We start from the raw sequence: 20,851 nt of genomic DNA on the forward strand, positions 1-20,851 counted from the left end.
GAGCCTCGGCCGGGCCCGGAGCCGGTGGCGGCCACCGGGACCCTCCCCAGGTGCGGACGGAGGATCGCCTTCCCCGCCCCGCCCTTCCCCGCCAAGGGGTGGGTATCAAAAGGGCAAATGGAAACTGGGGGGCACGCGGGGGAGGGGAGAAAAGGGGAGAAAAGGAGAAAAGACGAAAAAAAAAGATGGGAAAAGGAATACAGAGGAAAGGGGGGGAGAAAGAGGGGGGAAAGGAAAAAAAGGGGCAAAACCGAATTAAAACGGGCAGGCGGGGGCCAGGCAGCCGCGGCTCAGCTCCGCGGGGCGGGGAGCAGCGCGAGGGCTCGGTACCGGGCTGGCCAGCGCCGCGGGCGAGGGGGTGCCGGGCCAGCCGGGGGGGCACGGAGCCCCCGGCGGGCAGCGTGAGCCAGGCTGCGGGGCGCAGTCAGCGTGTGCGCGCCCGTGCGCCCGGCTGCGCCCCTGCCTTGCGCGGGAGCTGGACTGGCCGCTCGGTGGCTGCGGTCAGCAGCGGGTGGGGTTTTTTGGTGGGTTTTTTTGTTTCTGGTTTTTTTGGAATCCATGGAACGAGCCGTTCTGGCCTTGTGACAGGGTAGGGACAATTCACGGCATCCACGGCCTCCTCACCAGGAGGCCCAGGAGCTCCAAACCTGCTCATGGTTGCTCCTGCAGATGGGGAGCGGCCGAGGGGCAGGACACCCCCTCCATTGTACGCCTGAGATCAATGGAAAAACTGAAGCACGTCAGGGAAAGATATGGCAGAAGGATTCCCCCCACGGTAGGTCCCTGCCCCAGGCCCGTGAGCAGCAGTACAGGAGGGGGCAGGCACCCCACTCCTCCAGCACTCCTGCCTTCGACCCTGCTCCCCCCGAGGGCCGAGGGACTGCCCCCGGCACCACTGCTGGGCTCCGCTGGTGATGCTCTGGCAGTTATAACTCCAGCCTCAGCGCTCCCTGTGCACACCTAGATCACTAGGGTGAGTAAATAGCACTGTGCCATACATCAGAAAGCACGAAATGTAACACATTGCTGCTTCAGCTGCTGCTCTCAGTTTTAGCTCAGTCCTTTGCCCTCCTTTCTATTCCAGAAAGGTTATTTTACTTGGGCTTTTAAAGAAGGATTCTTTTTTCCCCAAAATAAATCTTTCCTGACAATTTTGACCTTTTACAGCACAAAATAATAAAAAAAAAACCCAACCAAAAACCAACCACAAACCTACGATGAATGTACCTTCCAAACCAATAAATGTTACAAAATTAAATTGTCATAAGAACAGCAAGGTAGAAATGATTGCAGCCATGAACAAAGATAAAAGGCCTATCCTTGCTGCATTTGTTGTAGTTGAAATGCAGATCTGGAAGCCTCTTGTTTCACCTTACATGGACTTAAGAGTAAAATGTAAGACCAGTTTTTATGGTGAAATTCAGCAGCAACCGCCTTATTCAGGCCCCAGATACCATCCCAAATGCCCACTTTCATCACTGGACCCAGGAAGAAAAGACCCAAAAGAAAGGTTACACTAGGACCTATGACAGCATCCCTGAAGAAGGGAAACAGACGGGTATCTAAGCAGAAAGCGAGGTCCAAATTGCCCTTGAGCAGCTGGGAACTGTATTGCTGAACACCACATCCCCCTTCTGCAAGGCTCTGAATGCCCACAAAACATACAGCTGCAGGCACTGTTATCGCTAGTACATCTTAGTCCATAGAGAAAACAGTCATCATGATCAAAACACAGCAACAACAAAAAAACAAGAAGAAAAAGTGCTCAAATCAGCTTCTCAGGAATTTTCTTGTGCCTCTGCAGGTATTTCCAACAGACTCTTGTTTTGTGCATTCTGCCACCAAATGCCTAACATTTATCTAGCAAATTCTTTCCCATGAAATCATCCTGCTGTCCCCATCCGTCTATCCCTGATCTTCAGCATCCGTGCGTATTTCAGACAACCCAGATTAATTGGCACATCAGCACGATTCCTTCCTCTGCTCCTGAACCACTCACTTGAGATTTACAGCTTGTGAAGTCAGGCGGACACTTGGCTTAGGTCTCTGTCACGGCTATTTTGGGTTCAGTGGCTAAAATTTACCGAAGGGTATCCACAATTCAGCTGCCAATTTTACTCTACATCAAAAAGTGTTGCCTGGACTTTGTCCTGACAATTGATTGCATCCGCATAGTCCTACAAGGAGGGCCTTACTGAATGTACTTTTTTTTTTTTTTTTTTTTTTGAGTGTATGGCATTCTCTTCCTCAGAATGAGTCATGCAACAGAAAATTTGATCTGTTCTGTCATTAGAAGTTCCGTGGCATTTTATACAAGAGTAAGATCACATCACGGCATCTCTGAATTTTAGGAAATTGCATTAGAACTAGCTCAATATCAACTGTTTAACCAGAGGAGCTTGGTAATCTCATTTTTCTGAGTGCATTTTGACCATTCTGCATTCTTTTTTGGATCCTGGGAACAGACCAGCAATAAACACAATGGTTTCTCTGAACGGCTTGTCCTGCCATGTGCTCTGCCTTACGTAGTTATGCATCATGAGAAGGTAGAATTTAATCAATCAACCCTGCATCTTGCATGCTAACTTAAAAGTAAAGCTTCAAAGAAATGTTACTTAATTTCACCTAAGACAGATGGCATGGGGTGGGTGGGGGAACTTCACTGCAGCAAACAGAGGCAAAAGGACTCCAGCCCACTGTGTTGTGGGGCCATGCCCAGCTAGAAGACCATCATCCCTAAAGTTAACGGAGAAAGAAAAGCCAGACAACTTGACTTCAGGAGATGGCAAGGTCTGGCGTGGGGCTTGGTGTTGTTGCACTTGTGCCCATCGCCGAGACAGCGACAGCACAGGTAGGGCGATGGTGACGAGAACCACCACCATTCATGGACCGTGGTGTCCCGGTGAGACCTGCCTCCCACCACACGTGCCCAACTCACGTGAGAGGATGAAACAATGCTGGTGGTGGCAGACCCATCCCAGCAGGAATGCGCAGCAGCAGCAGCAGGCAGCACATCTGGCTGCCATGGCTCCTTCTCTAAACACAAAAATAGTTTGCAGTTTGTGCAGTTCACTTCAGCTCCAGCTCTCTCCTCCTCTAATTGGTGTCACCAGAGACCAGTACTGCTTAAAAACAAAGTGGGGTTGTGTCAATATTGATTATCCCTCCCCCTCGCCCCCCATCCATTTCCAGTGGCAACTAAGAATAATTTTGAATTCATTACAGACACGGCCTTTCTTGCAGAATAAGTGCCATTGTCACATTTAGAATTCAGTCCATATCTGACTGGAATATCTGCATTTATTCATATGTAATGAGAAGGAGGAGGTTTTCTTACCTCAGAAAAAGCTCATCTACCATCACAGATATAGATTCTTTTAAATTCTTTTAATTTTAAAATACTTGAACTCTGCTTGCGTCCAACATTAGACTTGTTATTTTGTACTCATTTTGCACACTTGAAAGATCAAACATATTTGTATGCAAATACTTTTGGCCTCCCTAAATTTAGTATGTAATAAATGGCTCAAATTTCATTACCAAAGCTGTAAGGGGAGGGGAAAATTTAAATTTGTAAAGAAGAGTAAGGGCTTTGCAGTTTGTAACTACAGTCCTTTAAATGCATGGATGTCAAGGCAAGCGCCTGGTGGACATATCCTGTGCCGCAATGAGATGAAGTCTGCTCAGCACCAGCCTGACCCACACGCCTACCTGAAGGTTTGCTACCCATTCTGTAGGGACATTTCAAGAACAGATTTAACTAAGAATAAAACAAAACCCACAACCCAAACCCTGACTTCTACCCAATACTTACATGTTCAGGATTTCATTCTGCCTGCACGTGGAAAAAAAATGAACTAGGAAGAGGAGCCTTCGGGCAAGATGTGAACACTGCCTCTGGGACACACTCACACGTCCACCTTCACCAGGTGGCCATACGGGCAGCCTCGTGCGTTCCCGTGCCGTGCCGGGGGCTCACTGGCCATCCCGTGCCATGGCAGAGCCATGCAGGCACCTCGCCCTGCACTGCAGCCTGCCCGCAGGAGCCACCTGGCTGCCCAGCTGCTTGTGGCAAACTAAAATTGGTGCTGGCTTGCCATGGACAACCCCACAGCGGCTCAGCCTTCCCGCACCAGGGCTGGGTCACCTTGGCTCAGCCGTGCCTGCTTGCCAGTCCTGCCCCCGGGCTCTGTCACTCCTGGAAGCACCTCCTGTTTTCTCCGGTGACCCGGAGGTCTCGCTGTCCCTACCTCCCTACCCAATGACCTACGCTGACTATAGGACGCCTCAATCTTGGGATACCTGGGGTGCACCAGAGCGCGCAGACCCTCTGCTGGTGGCAGGTGACTGGGACCCACCGGCCCAGCTGGGGCAAGAGGAGGAGAGAAGCTGCTGGAAGGCACCTGGAAAAGCAGCAGATGGATCGACAAGGAGAGTTCACCGTTACGCTTGTTCCAGCACAGCCTCCAGTTTGAGTACCACAAACAGGAATAGCAAAACACCAACAGATTAAGGAATAGATGTCTTCTCATATAACCACCAAACTATTTTTATCTCCAGGCCTCTCCCACATACGTACTCACATATTTTCTTCCATGGAGTTTCAAGGCTTTTCACAAGCCTGTGACATCTGCTTACCAACATTTGGTGCAAAAATATCAATATCTGCTCTGCCTAGCTGTTCCGAGTGCTACATTTACCAGCCAGTAAAGATCAAGAGCCTCCTGGGAGCTGGCTGGATCAAACTGTCATGATTTCAGCACTGCTTTGCGTCAGACGGCAGAATTTAAAGTCAAAACACAGATAGTTTAGGGAGGAAGACAATGCGAAGCCCTGAGTCATCCCCTGCTGAGGGTGAGAACAGATTAATAGACAGCAAACATGAATGAAACCAACGGCTCATTTTAGTCATGCGGCTGCTTCTGAAACCCAAAAATAGGATTTATTTTTAATCGTTGAGCATGAAAAGAGGATTTCTTTGCACCTTGCCAAGAAGAAGTTGAGAAAACAGTTTTAATTAGCGTGGGGCAGGCTCCCCTTTCCTTGGCACCCAGCGGAGCTCAGCCGTGGGGCTCGCTGTGTTCAGGGAAGTTTTGCTGCTCACAAGCTGCTTTAAGGATGAAAGATCTTGCCCACAAGATTTTGCACAACCCAGCAACTTTTAGCGTCATCCGGATGCAGAAGATGAAGTCCGTACTTCAGCCCCAGCCAACTCTCCTTTGCCAAAGCTGAGTCAAAAGAAATGATGATGGTTTATAACAAGGTCGTACCTTTTCGAGGAGCTGCACCGCACCCCACTGCTGGCTCACGGGGGAAGGAGAAAAAGCGACAGTGGTTTGGCACTTGGATAAACTGCACAGGTTCCCCCAAAATCATTGGAGATTACTTAACCAAACCTCTGAGCCCTTCAGAGCAGCTGTGGCAACGAGCAGCAGAGAGCAAAACTGGTTTACCCCTGTTTTCCTGGGTGAGGTGCCGCCTCCCATGTCAAGCTCCTTGGCTCGTGTGAGGGTCTGACCTGGGGTATGGGCCACCTTGGTCATCTGGGTCAGCCAACCTTCAGGGATGTTTTCTTGTGAGAGAACACAAAGGTTTGACATGGGAGTGAAAAAAGTTGGCACAACAGTGATGCGTACACACATTTCTGTGATTTTTCATTTAAAATAAACAGAAACGATCTCACAGCTGTGTGTAAGGTTAGTTACATTGTGTAACTGCTAAATCATTTCAGCAATTCTGCTCTGCAGAAACTTCACGATCTTGGGGCTAAGCCATTTCTATCCCTTACTTACATTACAGACTCATTAATTTTCACATTCATCACTCAAACATGAACAAGGTCAGTGATTTTGGATGTCCCCGTGTCTGGCAGAAAACCTCAGTTTTGTTATCTGCTGCCTTGTCTGGCACAGGGTAGGACTCAGAGTAGCTAAAGCATGAACTAGTGTGCTTGCATCACTTCATGTGGGCAAGTGTTCTTCCATCCTTGAGTCATTAGGGCAACAGGTCCCTTAGCAATGCAGCGAGTGAGAACCGATCTGCTGAAGCCAGGAGGGCGAGAAGCCGTGCTGACTCCTGGCCATAAAGCATTTCCACAATTTTCTCTTGCATCACCTTTGCTAGTGTCATTAGTTCCACCAGTGCCATTACAGCCTTTTTTGTGGCCATAGGTTTGCCCCTCTTTGCTTAGTAAGTCTGTGCCTACATAGGTTCAAACCCTATCACTACAGTAACTTATACAGATCTGGGTCACAACCAAATTTAGTATTTGGCCATGAATGTGACTAAAATAGAAAAAAAGATGTTCACTGCAAGGCCCAGCACAGAGCTAACATTACAGAATTTCCTCCTGGAGACAACTTCTATGAAGAAGAGGGCAAACAGTTTGATTTGGTGGCTCACGTGGACAAGGCAGAAGCACTTCGTGTCATGCCCTTTTTAAAAAATGTATAGTAAATTAAAAGTTAATTCAATATAAAAACGAGTGATTGCATCAAAACAAGACCACAATTTATATCAGCCCACGCGGTTATAGCTAGTAGTATCTGCCACATCAGCATTAAAGCAGAGAGCTTATGTTTTTAGGGTTGAACTGTACTGACTTTGAATTTCAGGACATACAGCCAAGGAGAGTCATCTGGCTTCCACGTCAGCTTCACTGGTTTAGCAATTGTAGGGTCAATGCCAGTCCAGAACCTCGGTGCAAAAAGCAGAAGAGATACAGGGTTAATGATTTACCCCCAGCCTTGCACCAGCCTCCTGCCCGGCCAGCATGGCTGCTCCAGGTATGCCCTGCTACTCATACCACTGAGCAGAACTCCAGCATGGCCCGTTTATCGACCGGCAGAGGCACTCCTTGGATGGTGAGGATTTCATGCCATTGCCTGGACATGCAGGAGGCATATTCTGAACAGCAAGAGACAGAGAAAGCAAGCAACAGCATCTGGGAGCACCAAGCTGCCTCCCTGTGTAAGTGCCACCATGCCATCCAGTGTGGGATGGGGTGGGAACCACAGCTGGGGGACATGGCACAACATGCCCATCCACTGAAAAGGTTAAGAGCTCTGTCAACATCTATTATTTGCTTTTTTTTTATCACCCAATCCTGAAAAGTTCTCTTGGGCTAGGAAGAAAGTGTTAAGTAGGCTGCCCCCTTCTCTAGCAAAAGTCAAAATGCCAGCAGTGACATTGTTTCCCCAAGCAGGCTGCAATCTACATGACAACTAGTAACTCCTCTGCAAGCTGGGAAGAACATTTGCTTGGACCTGGAAACTGTTTTAGATAGCAATCCTGCATCTCTCCCTCAGCTATCAGAGCCTTGACTGGCAAGTAAAATCCATATAATCAGAAGAAAATGCTGCGATTTTCCCCTAAGGCAAATCCTTTCTGTCTGGTACACCTTGCTGGCAAGTGCCTGAGAAGGGCCCAGCCCCAAGGCTGCTGCTTGGCACAATACATTTTCCACCAGGCTTGCAGCTTTCACCTTTATTTTGCAGTAGCCCTGCTGCTGCACGGCCACTGCGCTGCAAACCACCGCCCCAGGTCTGCCCCAGCAGCAGTGGCTCTGCACACACGGGAGAGCCCAGGGATGCTCACAGATCCAAGCTGCATCCCCCAAGGACTCGGTGGCCATCTTCTGAAAAATGACAGGTATCCTGTCATCTGTACCTACTACATTGGGCACGATGCCGGATCCCGTAGAGGCGTTCTGGTTCACCCAAAATAAATTGTTTGAAATTCAAGGCAAAAGCAATTCATTGTAGCTGTTTAAAATCAGGGGGCAGAGCACGGCAATGGATGAGTGTCAGCCTTACCCAGAGCGCGCCTTGCCTATGCTCCTGCACAGCCGTCGGGTCAGCAGGAGCCGTGTGGCTGCCTGTGGTTTTCCACCAGTGTATCTCAAAGCTGAATCAAAAAGGCCAGATACTACGTCTGGCACTGAAGATCTTGTCTGAAGAACTAAATGGATTACTCGTCCATGCAGGGAGGTTTTCACCATCTCTTGCAGATGTGATATTGATGAGGTTTTACCTAACTGTCTCACAATATTATTATATGAAAAAAAAAACCCCAAACAAAACCAGACAGAGACCTTCTGGGTTGACGTTTTTTGCTCCTAATCAGGAAGCCATGCCTGCCTGTTCGTGGAAGCGGTGTCTTCTCAGCTTCTCCTGCTGTGCTGCCGCGTGTTGCAGTGCTGCACAACCTGCCCCACAGCCCTGGCATCTCTCAGGCTCCGGCTGGAGCAGCTGTCCCGGTGCAGGGGCCGTTTGTACAAGCCCCCACTGGCTGGCTTCCACCCTGGAATACGAAGGTCCTTTTCTCATTCCTCATCCTCTCCTCTGCGAGGAGCCGGTGGTGGCTGGTGGGCACAGATGGGGTGCTGTGTAGGAGCGCTCCTCCCCGAGCTCCGGTGGAAGGGCTCCCTTTCTCACTGCCAGGCATTGCCAAGGATGCCAATTCCCGTCTTATTACATTTTCTGGAGAACCAAGGTATTCTGTACAGAGCAGGAAGAAATGGGAAGGAAGAACTGCAACATGTGAGGAGACCGAGCAGAAACGGGGAAGCGAAAGTTCAGTTGCCAGACGTGAGCCAGCACAGCCGAGGAGACACACGCTCCTCCGGAGGGAGACCAGGGCCAGAGGCTTCCAGCTGGAAAGGCCAGATGGTGCAGGAGCTGGGGCCGGAGTATGGAGTCTCTTTCTCAGGGTCTGTGCCAAAGAGGTGGGACCAAAGGGTAATTAGGCTGATGAACAGTGATATTAAATGTAGGAAATGAGGCTTACAATAGAAAAGAAATCTTAGGAAAAATAAGTTGAAGTGAGAAGCGTAACAGAGCAAATCCCAGCACAATTAACCTGCAGGGAAGCAGAAATGCAGAACCTGCTCCCAAAAGCAAATCCATACGTACAGCTGCAGTTACGTTCCCTGATTTTTACCCACCAAGTACATCTATGAATTACAGTAATTTATTTGATTTAAAAAAAAGCATAAAACAATAGAATTCAAAGCATATGCCTTGGTTGTAGTAAGACCAAATAAACTTGGAATATGCACAAAATTAAAAATATACATAAGTGCTTTGAGCAGCAGTCAGTGTTTGCTGAATGAGAGCCCTTAACTGTGATTTTTAATTACTATTGACAATTCTTAATTCTAAGGTTATGTTGTTACTTCTCAGAGCTGCTTAGCCAGCCAGGGCTCAGAGATCCTCTATAGACAGTCAGCAGCATCCAGACTCTGTCAACTCGGACACCAAAGAGAACTGAAGAGGCTTTTCTGTGCCAGTGGCATTAGACAGAACAAAACCAAATATCCCTTTTATCATCATTACAACCGAGTCCTACCACTCCTTTTACCAAACAATTACACTTAAGAGAAAAGATCCCAAGAAACAACCAACCAACCAACAATTTTCAGGCAAACAGATTGTACCACAAGCCTGCAAATCTGAATGCTACATTAATCGAAAGCAACATCCTCCCATGGCTATATTGCCTATTATCTGAAGTCTACTCCGACCTACAGAGCAGCTGTTGAATTTGTGCTTTGCATTGTGCTGATGTAAGTCCTAAGTTCATAAAGAAATGTGAATTTTAATAATGCTGAGCAAGTCTTGCCTGACATCAGCTGCATTAGCTTAAAAAAGATGGATCATCAAATACCATAGTATATACCCACACATGCAGAAAATTATATATGCACCAAAGGGGTTGTTTTATCAGGTTTTTTAGACAGAAAAGCAATTCAGCTCTGTAGTTTTCTAAGTCCCTGAATCCTTGCATAGTGCACACAAAAGTTCTGAGATGACCCTGTCTCTCGATGAGGTCTCAAAGTACTTCATGCTGTAAATCTTGCCTCTCCAAAACTTATTTTCAAGAGTCTTGCAAAAGCAGAGCTGTCTTTCAAAGTAGTTGCCATACCTACACATTCCTTTCTGCCTTTTTTAGAGGCTACCAACAACCCTTAAAAAAAATCGGAAACAGCTGTGATATAAAACCAAATCCAACTCTAAAATAGCATCCTAGAAAGAACCAGGAGTCCTTGTTTTGCTTGGTTATAGCAAGTGTATCCCCTCCATTGTGCAGACAGGGCAGGCAGGCATGACTGTAATTAAGAACACTTGACAGGGGTGTGCATGTTAAACTAACATTTCACAGACCACCTTAACATGGATACTTCCTAACATATATTTTCTTTGCAATCTTAACTCTCTATCATGTTTTTATAATATTCTCTACTGTATCTAACAGAATGAAACCCTGGTTGGGACCAGCAGAATCTGCTGTGAATTATTTGTATTCCTGCATTGCTGTTTGCACAAGGATTAAGCCATTATACTAGTCTGTGGGAACATACATCATCTTCTAGTCTCATTTTCTTCTGGTCTGACTTAGTTCAGATTAAAGAATAGACTCTCTATATGTAAATAGGAATCTGTCTGTTTCTTTCATCCTGATTTGCAGCACTTAACAGCATCCTACTACAATACGGCATAAGTCTTCCTATGGAACAGCTTGCAGAGCAGGAGGAGCAGCTCCCATCCCTTTTCTTACCAACCTTTCCATGACCTTCCCGTAGACTTCTTTGGGAGCAGTCCAGGGCAAAAGTCAAAGTCTTGGTGGCCTAGCTGCCAATTAACAGCAACTCTGGGACCATCCTATTAATATTATAAGAACAAAAGTTCTGTAAGATACTTGCCAATACATTTTACCTTCAGGCATTTTGAACAGCTACCTTCACAGAAAAGTTGTATCACTGTTACAAGAACATTTCCTTGACTTTCCTTGATTGTTTGTTATTCTCTAGTGCAATCCTGAAATATTTGAAGGAGGCTTGCTTATGACTTAAGAAAGGGAAAAATAAGTAAATAAGAAGAAAGCAAAGACTGGAATCAAAGGTTTTGCAATTGATGCAGTTGGCTGGCATTCATGACCTCTTGCACTATTTTAAAACTTAGACTAAAGGTGCACAAGAGAAAGGCAGACAGACAGCTAACTTGCAAGACTGACGAGTGAAATAGAAGTTTCTAAACCTTGTGTTCACTTTTGTACTGACGTATTGGCAGCAGAGCATTAGTCAGACAGCCAGAGAGTTTTCATCTAATATAGGTATATTAGCATGCAGTGCCTGACTACATTTTGATTTGAAGCTGAGCAAGGCAGGCTCATTCTCTCCAGCAAGCCAGACTGATGCATTCTCCAAGAATCATGCCTTACAGAAAAATAATCATGAAATATTAATCATTTCCTATTTAGAGCTACAACTGTCACAAATGATGTAGCTCTCTCTTGTACAACCTCTTGCTGAAAAACTGCATAAGAAACACAGCAAACATTGACTGCTTCCCGGGCAGAAACAAAGCCCGGGCTGTATGAGCGTGGCAGCCCAGCCGTGCCAGGGGCTGCCCGTAGGAGTGGCGACAGCACCCCAGGACAGCTCAACCCACCTGTGGTGGCACCAGCAAACCCATACCAGGTCACATCCACTAACCGTTGCCACGTTGCTCGTCAGTGCAAACCTGTCTTACTGCACCAGTGTCCCCTGCTTACAATCCAGAAAACGCTGCCAAAAAGGACTCACAAAGCTCATCTGAAGACAAGAACTGATCGCCCTACAGGCTAAGCGGCACTCCCATTCCTTGGTGGCAGTGAACAGACACGGACAAGAATGCCACACGGAAGAGGAAAGCACAGCAAATCTGTTTGCACGAGGGTTTATGCTCGGAGCGTGCATACGGCGCTATTGAAAGATCAATCTTGAAAGCTCCAGGTGAGTTTGGAAGCTACTCATTCAGGGATCAGACTCAACGCCCCGTGACTTGCAAGGCCTGTCATTCAGCCAAAATAGCAAATAATGAGAAATAATTTCTCTGAATAGCTGATAGGCAATCCAGAGCATGAAACCTATTTGCATAAAACTGTCATTGTCATTTCACACACGCAGATCTCCGGCAGTCAAAACCTCACAGTAGCTCATTCAGGAACTTAAGGAAAGAAATTAAATCAGTGGTTCACTACAAATAATTCATCCAGTTGTATCCGACATGGCACTGCCTCATTACTGGATACTGTCGATGTGCCAAGCTGTGACCTATAGCCGAGATCCCAGGACATAAAACCCAGTGCAACATCTTAAGATACATGCTTTGCTGTCACATGCTGCTACAAATGGGCCAGGAAAACCAAACTGTTCGCATGGAGCAGAGGGGGAAAAGCACTGCCAAACTAAAGATAATGTTTATCAGATGGAACTAGTGATCAAAGAAGGGCACTGAATATCTGTAACTGGGACACTTCTGGTTCTGGTGACCATCTTTGCCTCTTACCATCACCAGGAACTTCTTGAAGCCAGAGAGTGAAGCCATTTTAATGGAGCTGGTTTCCATACCCATGAAAAGGTTCCTAACTTGCAGTTTGAGTAATGGTTGCAAAACAGTATTGCATTGCAATACCATTTATTGGGCTGGAAGACCTTGAAAGTACTTGCTAGGACACCTAGCAGTTGCTCTCTAATGTTTGAAGCCAAAGCCTAGAGTTGTTCTCCATCAATACTCACCCATGTCCCAGCCAAGGGATTTGGACTGGATGGAGACTTTGCAGAAACTTAGCAGCAATTACAGCCTTTCTGGTTGTGCATAGCGTCTGTGCGTGTAAGGTCCAACCATCCCGAGTACCTACAACCATCCTTCCCCAGTTATCTCCATCTCAGTGGAAAAACAACTCTGCTAAGAGTTGCTCTTGCTAGGTCTCTGCTAGCACATGACAGTCTACCAGAGGAAGAGCCTAGGCAGAAAGCAGGTTCTCCTTTGTAACACAGACTACAGCAATACATTTACCCAGTCACTGAAAATAAAACAGATGAAAATAAACCACAATGACCATTTGCTCTTTCCAAAGTGAGATTACGACGGGGCTCCAGGTGCTGCTCCTTTTTTTGCTGGCTGTGAGCGTGCAGCAGCAGTGCCACGCTGGCTGTGGAGGCTGCGCGGGCACCCAGAAGTATCTCTACCTGGGTGGAAAGGGGCACCCTGTCACTCTGGCACTGCATCTGAAGGCGCTTCCACCCAAAGTCGTGGGGTTTCTCTTTCCAGAATGTGTTGCATTTTGCTTGGGCATGGGGCTTGTTCCTAGTAGCAGAGCACCATGCTTGCAGCACCAGGTATCCAATACACAGGTCCAAACAGCAGGTTTGAGAGCAAGGCTGGCCACGCTGGGTTAGCGGGGCAACCAAGAGCAATCCTGATCTGCCATGGATTTCCTGCAGGGGCTTCAGCAGCTCAGTTAGCCTCTCTTCTCCTGGTTTTCTTCTCTGCAGCTCATATGTTTCCCTGCCCATCACAGCATTGGGCATTCAAGACTGGGGGGCCCTTTAGTACAACAAATGGCATAAAATTTTCAGCAAGTTTTGAGGGAGGTAGGAAGGAAAACATCTCACAGGGTAGAAAACTGCTCAAAATAAACCACAAAAACTGAGAAATGTGACAGAATAGCCCCCTGTACCGTGCCTGAAAACAGCCTTTTATGGTTTTGGGCAGAAGTTACCCGCAAACATTTCTGTGTTGTATGGCGCTGTGGCATTAAAGTGCATTCCAGCTCTGAAGCATGATGAATTTAAAGCAATTTAAAATACGGCAGTTCATAGCCTAACTAAATTAACTTCTGATAATCTCCTATCACAGGCTTTACATCTTAAGCTATACCATTAAACTCAAATGGTGAGAACAAAACGGCCAGGTTCAGCTATTCAGAGCAGTGAATCTTTTTCTCCTGATGTGCCATACAGTTAAAGGCATCAACACTGTAACGAATATTAAGAAATCTGTCACTAGCTGTCGTCTGGTTGGAAAGAACAAGGTCCCCAGGGCTCACTGTTGACAGCACTGAAAGGAACAGCCTCACCTGGAATCACGCATTAATTCATCCCGGTGAACGCTTCAGTGTGCAGCCCTTCTACTGCAGATATGGTCGACAAACTACTTTGTGCACTAATTAAAGGATGTTAAAATGAGATCAGCCACTCCTTATTGCCTGTCTCACATTCTGTTTGCAACTGTGTTCAAGCACAGCTAGGGGTGACTAATTAACCAAGAACAAGTTAAAAAAAAGAAATCAATAATTTCTAGATTAGTTGCCTTTTATTTCTCCATTCTTGTGATTAGACTTTCATGTGCTATTTTTTTATTCACAATTCATGGCTGAAGCACCTTTTGACCTAACGAATATCTGCACATCCATTTTTTCCCCCTAAATTAAAGAATTTATGGGAAATGGAGACTTTGACCGCTGTGGGCAGGTATAGTTATGTGTTTGCCGAGCAGCAGCTCCAGCACAGTGCTAACACAGCTCTGAGGATGCTGGACTGGCGCTGGTTCGGGTCCACCCCACCTGGAGTGCACGGAGGCTGGTATGGGCAGGTCCCCAGCACACTCTCAGGTGCTAATATTCCCCTCACTCATCACCAGGGTGTCTGAGCATTCCCTCCTCCCCCAGTGCCCCTTCCCTGGTGCAGCAGGGAAGGGAGCGAGGGGAGAGGACAGTACTTTACAAATAGCTGTGGCTTCACGACAGCCTAAGCCCCAGGCACCCGATGTGCTCCCGCATGGTGTCTGTGGGGGACTCAGAACCGGTCCCACTCTGCCCTAGCCCACAGAAGCATCTTAGCCTCTGGACCACCCTTCACCCTGAGACCCACAGACCCCCCCCACAACACACCATTTGCCATTATGTTTCCGTATCAGAGTAAGTCACAGCCTTTCTGAACCGCAAACTCTCCTAGAGAGACAAAAGCACACAGATCGTCAAAATCATGAGGCCTTCAGCTACACACAAAATCTGAACCAGAAAGGTACCAAAAGAAAAAAAAAAAAAGCACAAAAAACATTCCCATCAGCAAACAAAATCATCCACACATATTACTTTGCTATGGCCTTATTGTCCACAAAAATCCTGGCTGAAGTTTGTTTCTCTTCAAAGCATATTATTGAGTTCCAGCATCTCAACTCTGTGAAAACTCCCCCTAAAAACACATGTAGGAGAACACAGAAATTTAGGCTCTAGCCTAGGAAGAGTGTGTGGTGCGAGCACTTGCTGCCTCCTGGTGTGCCCAGCGGTACGGAGCAGTGCCCGCAGTCTGATTTCCAGCCCCAGGGAGCGGGCAAGGGGGAAGGAGCAGGGGGGCAGGTGCTGCCCTCTCACCACGGCTCAGCAGGGAGCTTGGGGTACTGGTACTTCAGCCCTATCATCCCTCCTCAGCCCCAGGAGCAGCACTGTACTTCTTGTTTCTCCTCTGGAGCACCCAGCGGACTGCTGGGCGTTTTTGTACATGAGCACTTACGTTACAGTTTCCCAGGCTGGTCTGTGCCCAGAAATAAAACTGGAAGCACAAGCGCAGGGTTACTGGCTCATAAGCAAACCACCACAACTCGCATGACTAACGCATGCCAGAGAGGTACAAAGCTGGGCTGAGAATACACGCCGTCCCCACTGCGTGACACGCCAGCTAGCACAGCGCAAGGCAGATGGGTATTTCCTCGGACAGGCACCAAGAGAAACCATATTTCAGACAAGTCAAATCCATCCATCCTAGTGAAACACCAAATCACCCCAGTTTGCAAGCTCCATCTCCTTACTGACAGCAGCGAAAGAAAACAGCTCAACTATCAGTGGCACAACTTTCTTTTTGCTGCTGGTGAGTTAAGAAAGCATGTTCAAAACAGCAGTAAATAATCTGCCTAAACAATTCAGAAATATCTGCATCGGTTTGTGCCTCTGTTACAATATAAATCTCCCTTGGGATCTTCCAGTGGCATGGAGACTCCTAGGAAAAGCAGCAGTGCACAGCACCACGTGGCACACAGTCGGTTGTTTATCACACGGGCTGCTAACTGGAGCCAAAGGTCTGAAACGCATCAGGAGAAGACATGTGGGAAACAAGATCTGCAACCGCTTCTGTATTTGCCTGATAGGAGCACACATCATGTTACTGAATAAGGGCAGATTAAGAAACGCAGGGACTGCATTTGGATATGTCGCAGGAAAGGCTGTATTCGCAGCAAGTTGCCATCTGGATTGATTCTAATGCCTTACAAGCCTCTGCTAAGGTCACAGAGTTAACCCACCCGCAAACAAGAGGAGAACACAATCTCATCACTACCAAATACAAAATATTTCTAGCTCAGATAGTTTTTTGTGTTGATGACAGCACAGATGCAAAGATGCTTGGGCTGCTGCTGTGCACAGATTCAGCGTATGCAGCAGCTGCTGTTGCAGTCAACAGCCCCGACCTACTCCCAGGCTCCCAGAACTGAGGGCCAGTAGTTACAGAAACTAATTGCTGCTGCTGGAAACTGGGAGGGGGAGAGGTGAAACCCAGAGTGTTTCTTGCTCCAGGGGAATTCTTGCCTTTATTACCAGCTAATTTCACAAAGAGAGGCCACTGCAATTTAAAATCCTCTATCTATGCCTTAACCTCTGTTCCCAAGTGAGGTTTTCTCCACGGCTGCAATTGAAAACCGTGTTGCTCTGTCAGTGTTATTAAGCAGCACACTGAACATTAGAAAGCCATCCTGGTGGAAATAATGCTACGCGAGACACCACTAAAACCGGAGGCTGGGCCCATCTCACGCAGCACCGGCTGCAGGCTGAGCGCAACGTGCTTTCCAGGCTGCTTGCAAAAGATGGCAAACCAGGGCAGTTCAGCCCAGCCAGGGCTATGTTTGAAAGAGACGTAATGAATGACCCGTCAGAACTGCTCCTCCTGCTCTGACTGTAGAAGGCTAGGCTGGCTCCACATCCAATTTTAAGACAGCTCAAGCTGGATGAGGGTGGACAACCATCCAAAGCGATCACATTTGAAAAACCATGTCAGCCCAAGTGCTGGAACGTATTAGTAACCATATAGAAAATTTCTGCACCGTAGCATCTGTGAAAGGGTGACACCAGGTAAAACCAAATGCGCCCACCACACCCACGCATTCCTGCCTGTCAACTCTTGCTGCATTTCAGGCACCTTTTGAAGAAGGAAATTGAAATTCAGCAGCCCATCAACCTCAGAGATTGATTCCATTCTTAATTAAAAAGAGCACTTTCAGACTGAAATGGCCTTTATAATTTCCCTGTTGCACTAGAAGGAGATGAGAGGTGAGGAACTTCCCTAGCTACTGTTGCTACCAGACTCTGCTTTAAGGCACCCTGTGCAAGGAGAATGTCAATATGTGGACGCAGTGTTTAAATCTAGCAGAAGTTTTAGAAATACTTGAGTTCACATGAAGAAATACCAGCAGTAGCATTAACCAGCATCATCCCCAAATCATTTTTAATCACTTCTTAGTCCATCTTTACTGTAATTACATGATCCTTCCTTTGCAATAATTGCATGTCATACTATGGAAGAATAACTTCTGATTAAGCGATCCCCTTCAATAACTAATGGTAAGATTAAGATGGTCCTTCATTTAGCATTAATGATGAATAAATCAATACATCAAGTACCTAAAGATGTTAGTTTCTTCATATTCACTTATTGTTCACAAAGACATCTCAGGAGGGCTTTGGTACAACTACTGGGCAGTGTTTGGAAAGGGTTAATCATCTTTCATGAGTCGCTAAGCAACAGGATTCTCCTCTTATGGCATGTTTTGCCAGCCAGAGCCGTGGCAATGATGCAACCTTTCTGCATCCTACCCAGAGAGTTTTCTGAAAACTTGTCTGCAAGAACAGCAAACCCCTAGGCTGCTCACAGAGTTAAATTCAGCTCCTGATATAGCTATTAGTTTCAAATTGCTTTGGTACATTTAATTTTCTGTTCCAAAATATACATTGTATTTTAATATGACTTGATGAAAAAGAGGACTAATTAAAATGCAGCTATAGAACTAAAACTAAACAAAGAAGCCCCAGTATTCAGCGATATAGTCCCTTCATGATGTGCTTCAAACACAACCAATAAAAGCAGACTTAAGAGAGTGCAGAAATTCAGATGCCGAGTTTGGACTTCAGGGATGGCCTTTCATCACTCCCAGAGGAGAAGGAGAGCTGCAATGAGGGTACAGACAACTGCAGGCAGTTGTACAGGAGATACAACCCAAACCGCACCAAGACTGCATCAAGACTGCATAGCAGTGGGAGCTGCTAAGGGGCTACTCATAATCTCATCATTTGTGCTTACCGGGCCGTACATATCTCATAAACTTCTTAATCAGGAAAGAAGGATGTCACTTTGACAGGCTTGAGAGCTGGGCCTGTACAAACCTCAATGTTCAACAAGGCCAAGTGCAAGGTCCTGCACACGGGTTGGGGCAATCCCAAGCACAGACACAGGCTGGGCAGAGAATGGACTGAGGGCAGCCCTGAGGAGAAAGACTTGGGGGTGTTGGCTGACGAGAAGCTCAGCATGACCCAGCAATGGGCACCTGCAGCCCACAAAGCCAACCGTATCCTGGGCCGCATCACGAGAAGCGTGGCCAGCAGGTCGAGGGAGGGGATTCTCCCCCTCTGCTCTGCTCTCGTGAGACCCCCTGCAGTGCTGCCTTCAGCTCTGGGGCCCCCAACGTAACAAGGACATGGGCCTGTTGGAGCAAGTCCAGAGGAGGCCACGAAGATGGTCAGAGGCTGGAGCACCTCTCCTAGGAAGACAGGCTGAGAGAGTCGGGGCTGTTCAGCCTGGAGAAGAGGAGGCTCCGGGGAGACCTTATGGCAGCCTCCCAGTGCCTAAAGGGGCCCGCAGGAAAGCTGGGGAGGGACTTCTGACAAGGGCATGGAGTGACGGGACAGGGGGAATGGCTGGAGGCTGGAAGAGGGCAGATTTAGATCAGATATTAGGGAGAAATTCTTCCCTGTGAGGGTGGTGAGACACTGGCCCAGGCTGCCCAGAGCAGCTGTGGGTGCCCCATCCCTGGCAGTGCCCAAGGCCAGGCTGGACGGGGCTGGGAGCAACCTGGTCTGGTGGGAGGTGTCCCTGCCCATGGCAGGGGGGCTGGGAATGGATGATCTTGAAGGTCCCTGCCAACCCAAACCATTCTATGTTTCTATAATAAGCAAAGCCAAACAACAGGGATTTAAATATCCATGAGCTCTGGGAAATAAATTTCCAGTCTTTGAAAGTTAATTTTCAGACACTTGCTTTTGCAAAGACTTTGGGAACATTTTAAACTCGCAGATGAACATCAAGATTGTTTTGGCCAGAGCACATATAAATCAAGCATATACGTCAGTCCTTGCTCAGCCTCAGTCATTTAGTCTCAGCCCATCCCCATGAAACAACAGAAATAAAATCTTTGTGTTGCCAGCATTTTCTAGCAAAAACTACTAATCAAATTTTATGGAGCCAGGTTTTGCTTTGTTTCCCCCTAATTTCTTAGCTGTCTCATATAATGGCCCTACTTATGACAATATTCTGCTCAGCATGTTTATCACAGTGGGGATGTAGCAATTTACTGGGGTAAAGGAAGGTCTCAGCCCAAGCTCCTGGTTGCTGCCACCATGGCTGTGCAGTAGGTGAGACACCAACACCAGGAGTACAGGACTAGGAAGGCTGCCAGCAGCTCTGCAGGGGCTCCAGCCCTCTTTGGGTCACTTGGAATGTTCACTAGATCTTAGCAAAGTTAAAAAACCCACCAAACTGTTCTGGACTAACAGCTGGGTTTATGAATGAGTCATCTCAGAGGGGGTCAGCAACTCTCGTGACTAGGATCGCTTTCACTTGGGAGCAGAAGAGACGTCGACATAAAGCAGGTCTCTGAATAATGAGTGCCTTCTGGCAGGTCGCTCCAAGCAAGCTGGGAAGTCTCCTTTGGAACTACCAGAACTAAATACAAGGAATGTTACATCATATTACATCTCTATGTAATTATTATGTTAGATAACCAAATCACACACAAAATAAAGGATGAAAACATACGAATTTGGGGGGTGGAGGGTAGCTAGCCTTAATTTATTGAAAAATAAATGATGCATCTATCTTCACTAAAGTCTATCAGGGTTTTCGCTGGGATTTGTTCCCTGGGATTTGTAAAGAGGTTTAAACAAGTGAGCAATTTTTATCAGAATACTGGGGTTTACTGTACTAAATTAGTTTCCGTCTTAAGAGAGAAAAATCTAAATGTCTTAAAATAGGATGACTTTAATATCAATTAAATAAAAAAAAAACTTTGAGTGAAGAAAGAAAAAAATCTTTAAAAGAAACACAAGTGTTTGTTTCAGAAAATTCTCTAATTTGTAAGGAAGTGGGTCTGCTTTTAAAACACCTTGGATCTCTTGCCATGTGTGGATCAATTTATATGAGGAGAGGCTGAGCAGGCTCAGTCCTAAGACTGCATCAGCTTCTGGACCACACAGCTGGACCAGGGAGACCTGCGGGATGCAGTCAGCATGAGCACTAGGAAATCTGATGGAAAAGACAAACCTGTGGGGAGCTAGCAGCACTTCTGGAAGCAGAACCAGCAGTTAAAAAGAAGAAACCTGTGCTGAGGGCACTTCTGGAAGCAGAACCAGCAGTTAAAAAGAAGAAACCTGTGCTGAGGAAAGCTGACGGGCTGCCAGCCGGGCAGGGTGGAGATGTTCCAGGTGGCTATGCCCCTCCTGCAGAGATGCACAAGTATAAAGGCACATAAACCACGGCTAGGTGCAGCAGAGGAACGTAGGTCAAGGTCCTTGCTTGGCTGTACACTTGAACTGGGTACTTGACTTACAAGACTGACGGTATTTAAAATCCAGATCTGAGTTCTGGTCTGCTCTGGAAATGAGCCCAAGCTACAAAGCAGAATTCCAGCTCTAGCTCATACGTGAACCTCTCTGAGGACCTTGTATTTATGATTCAGCCCTTTTCTAGCAATGACCTACATGCCAAAGA

At 47.0% G+C, this 20,851-nt stretch overlaps 1 long non-coding RNA gene across 1 annotated transcript; it reads left to right on the plus strand.

The window, feature by feature from the left end:
• Positions 1-3: 3 nt before the first annotated feature.
• Positions 4-5,684, plus strand: LOC114010726 (uncharacterized). The gene is made up of 2 exons (XR_003552328.2): positions 4-98; positions 670-5,684. It is a non-coding gene; the product is annotated as an uncharacterized LOC114010726 (long non-coding RNA).
• The last annotated feature ends 15,167 nt before the right edge of the window (positions 5,685-20,851 follow it).

Source organism: Falco peregrinus, chromosome 12, assembly GCF_023634155.1.
Source record: "Falco peregrinus isolate bFalPer1 chromosome 12, bFalPer1.pri, whole genome shotgun sequence".
NCBI classification, from domain to species: Eukaryota; Metazoa; Chordata; class Aves; order Falconiformes; family Falconidae; genus Falco; species Falco peregrinus.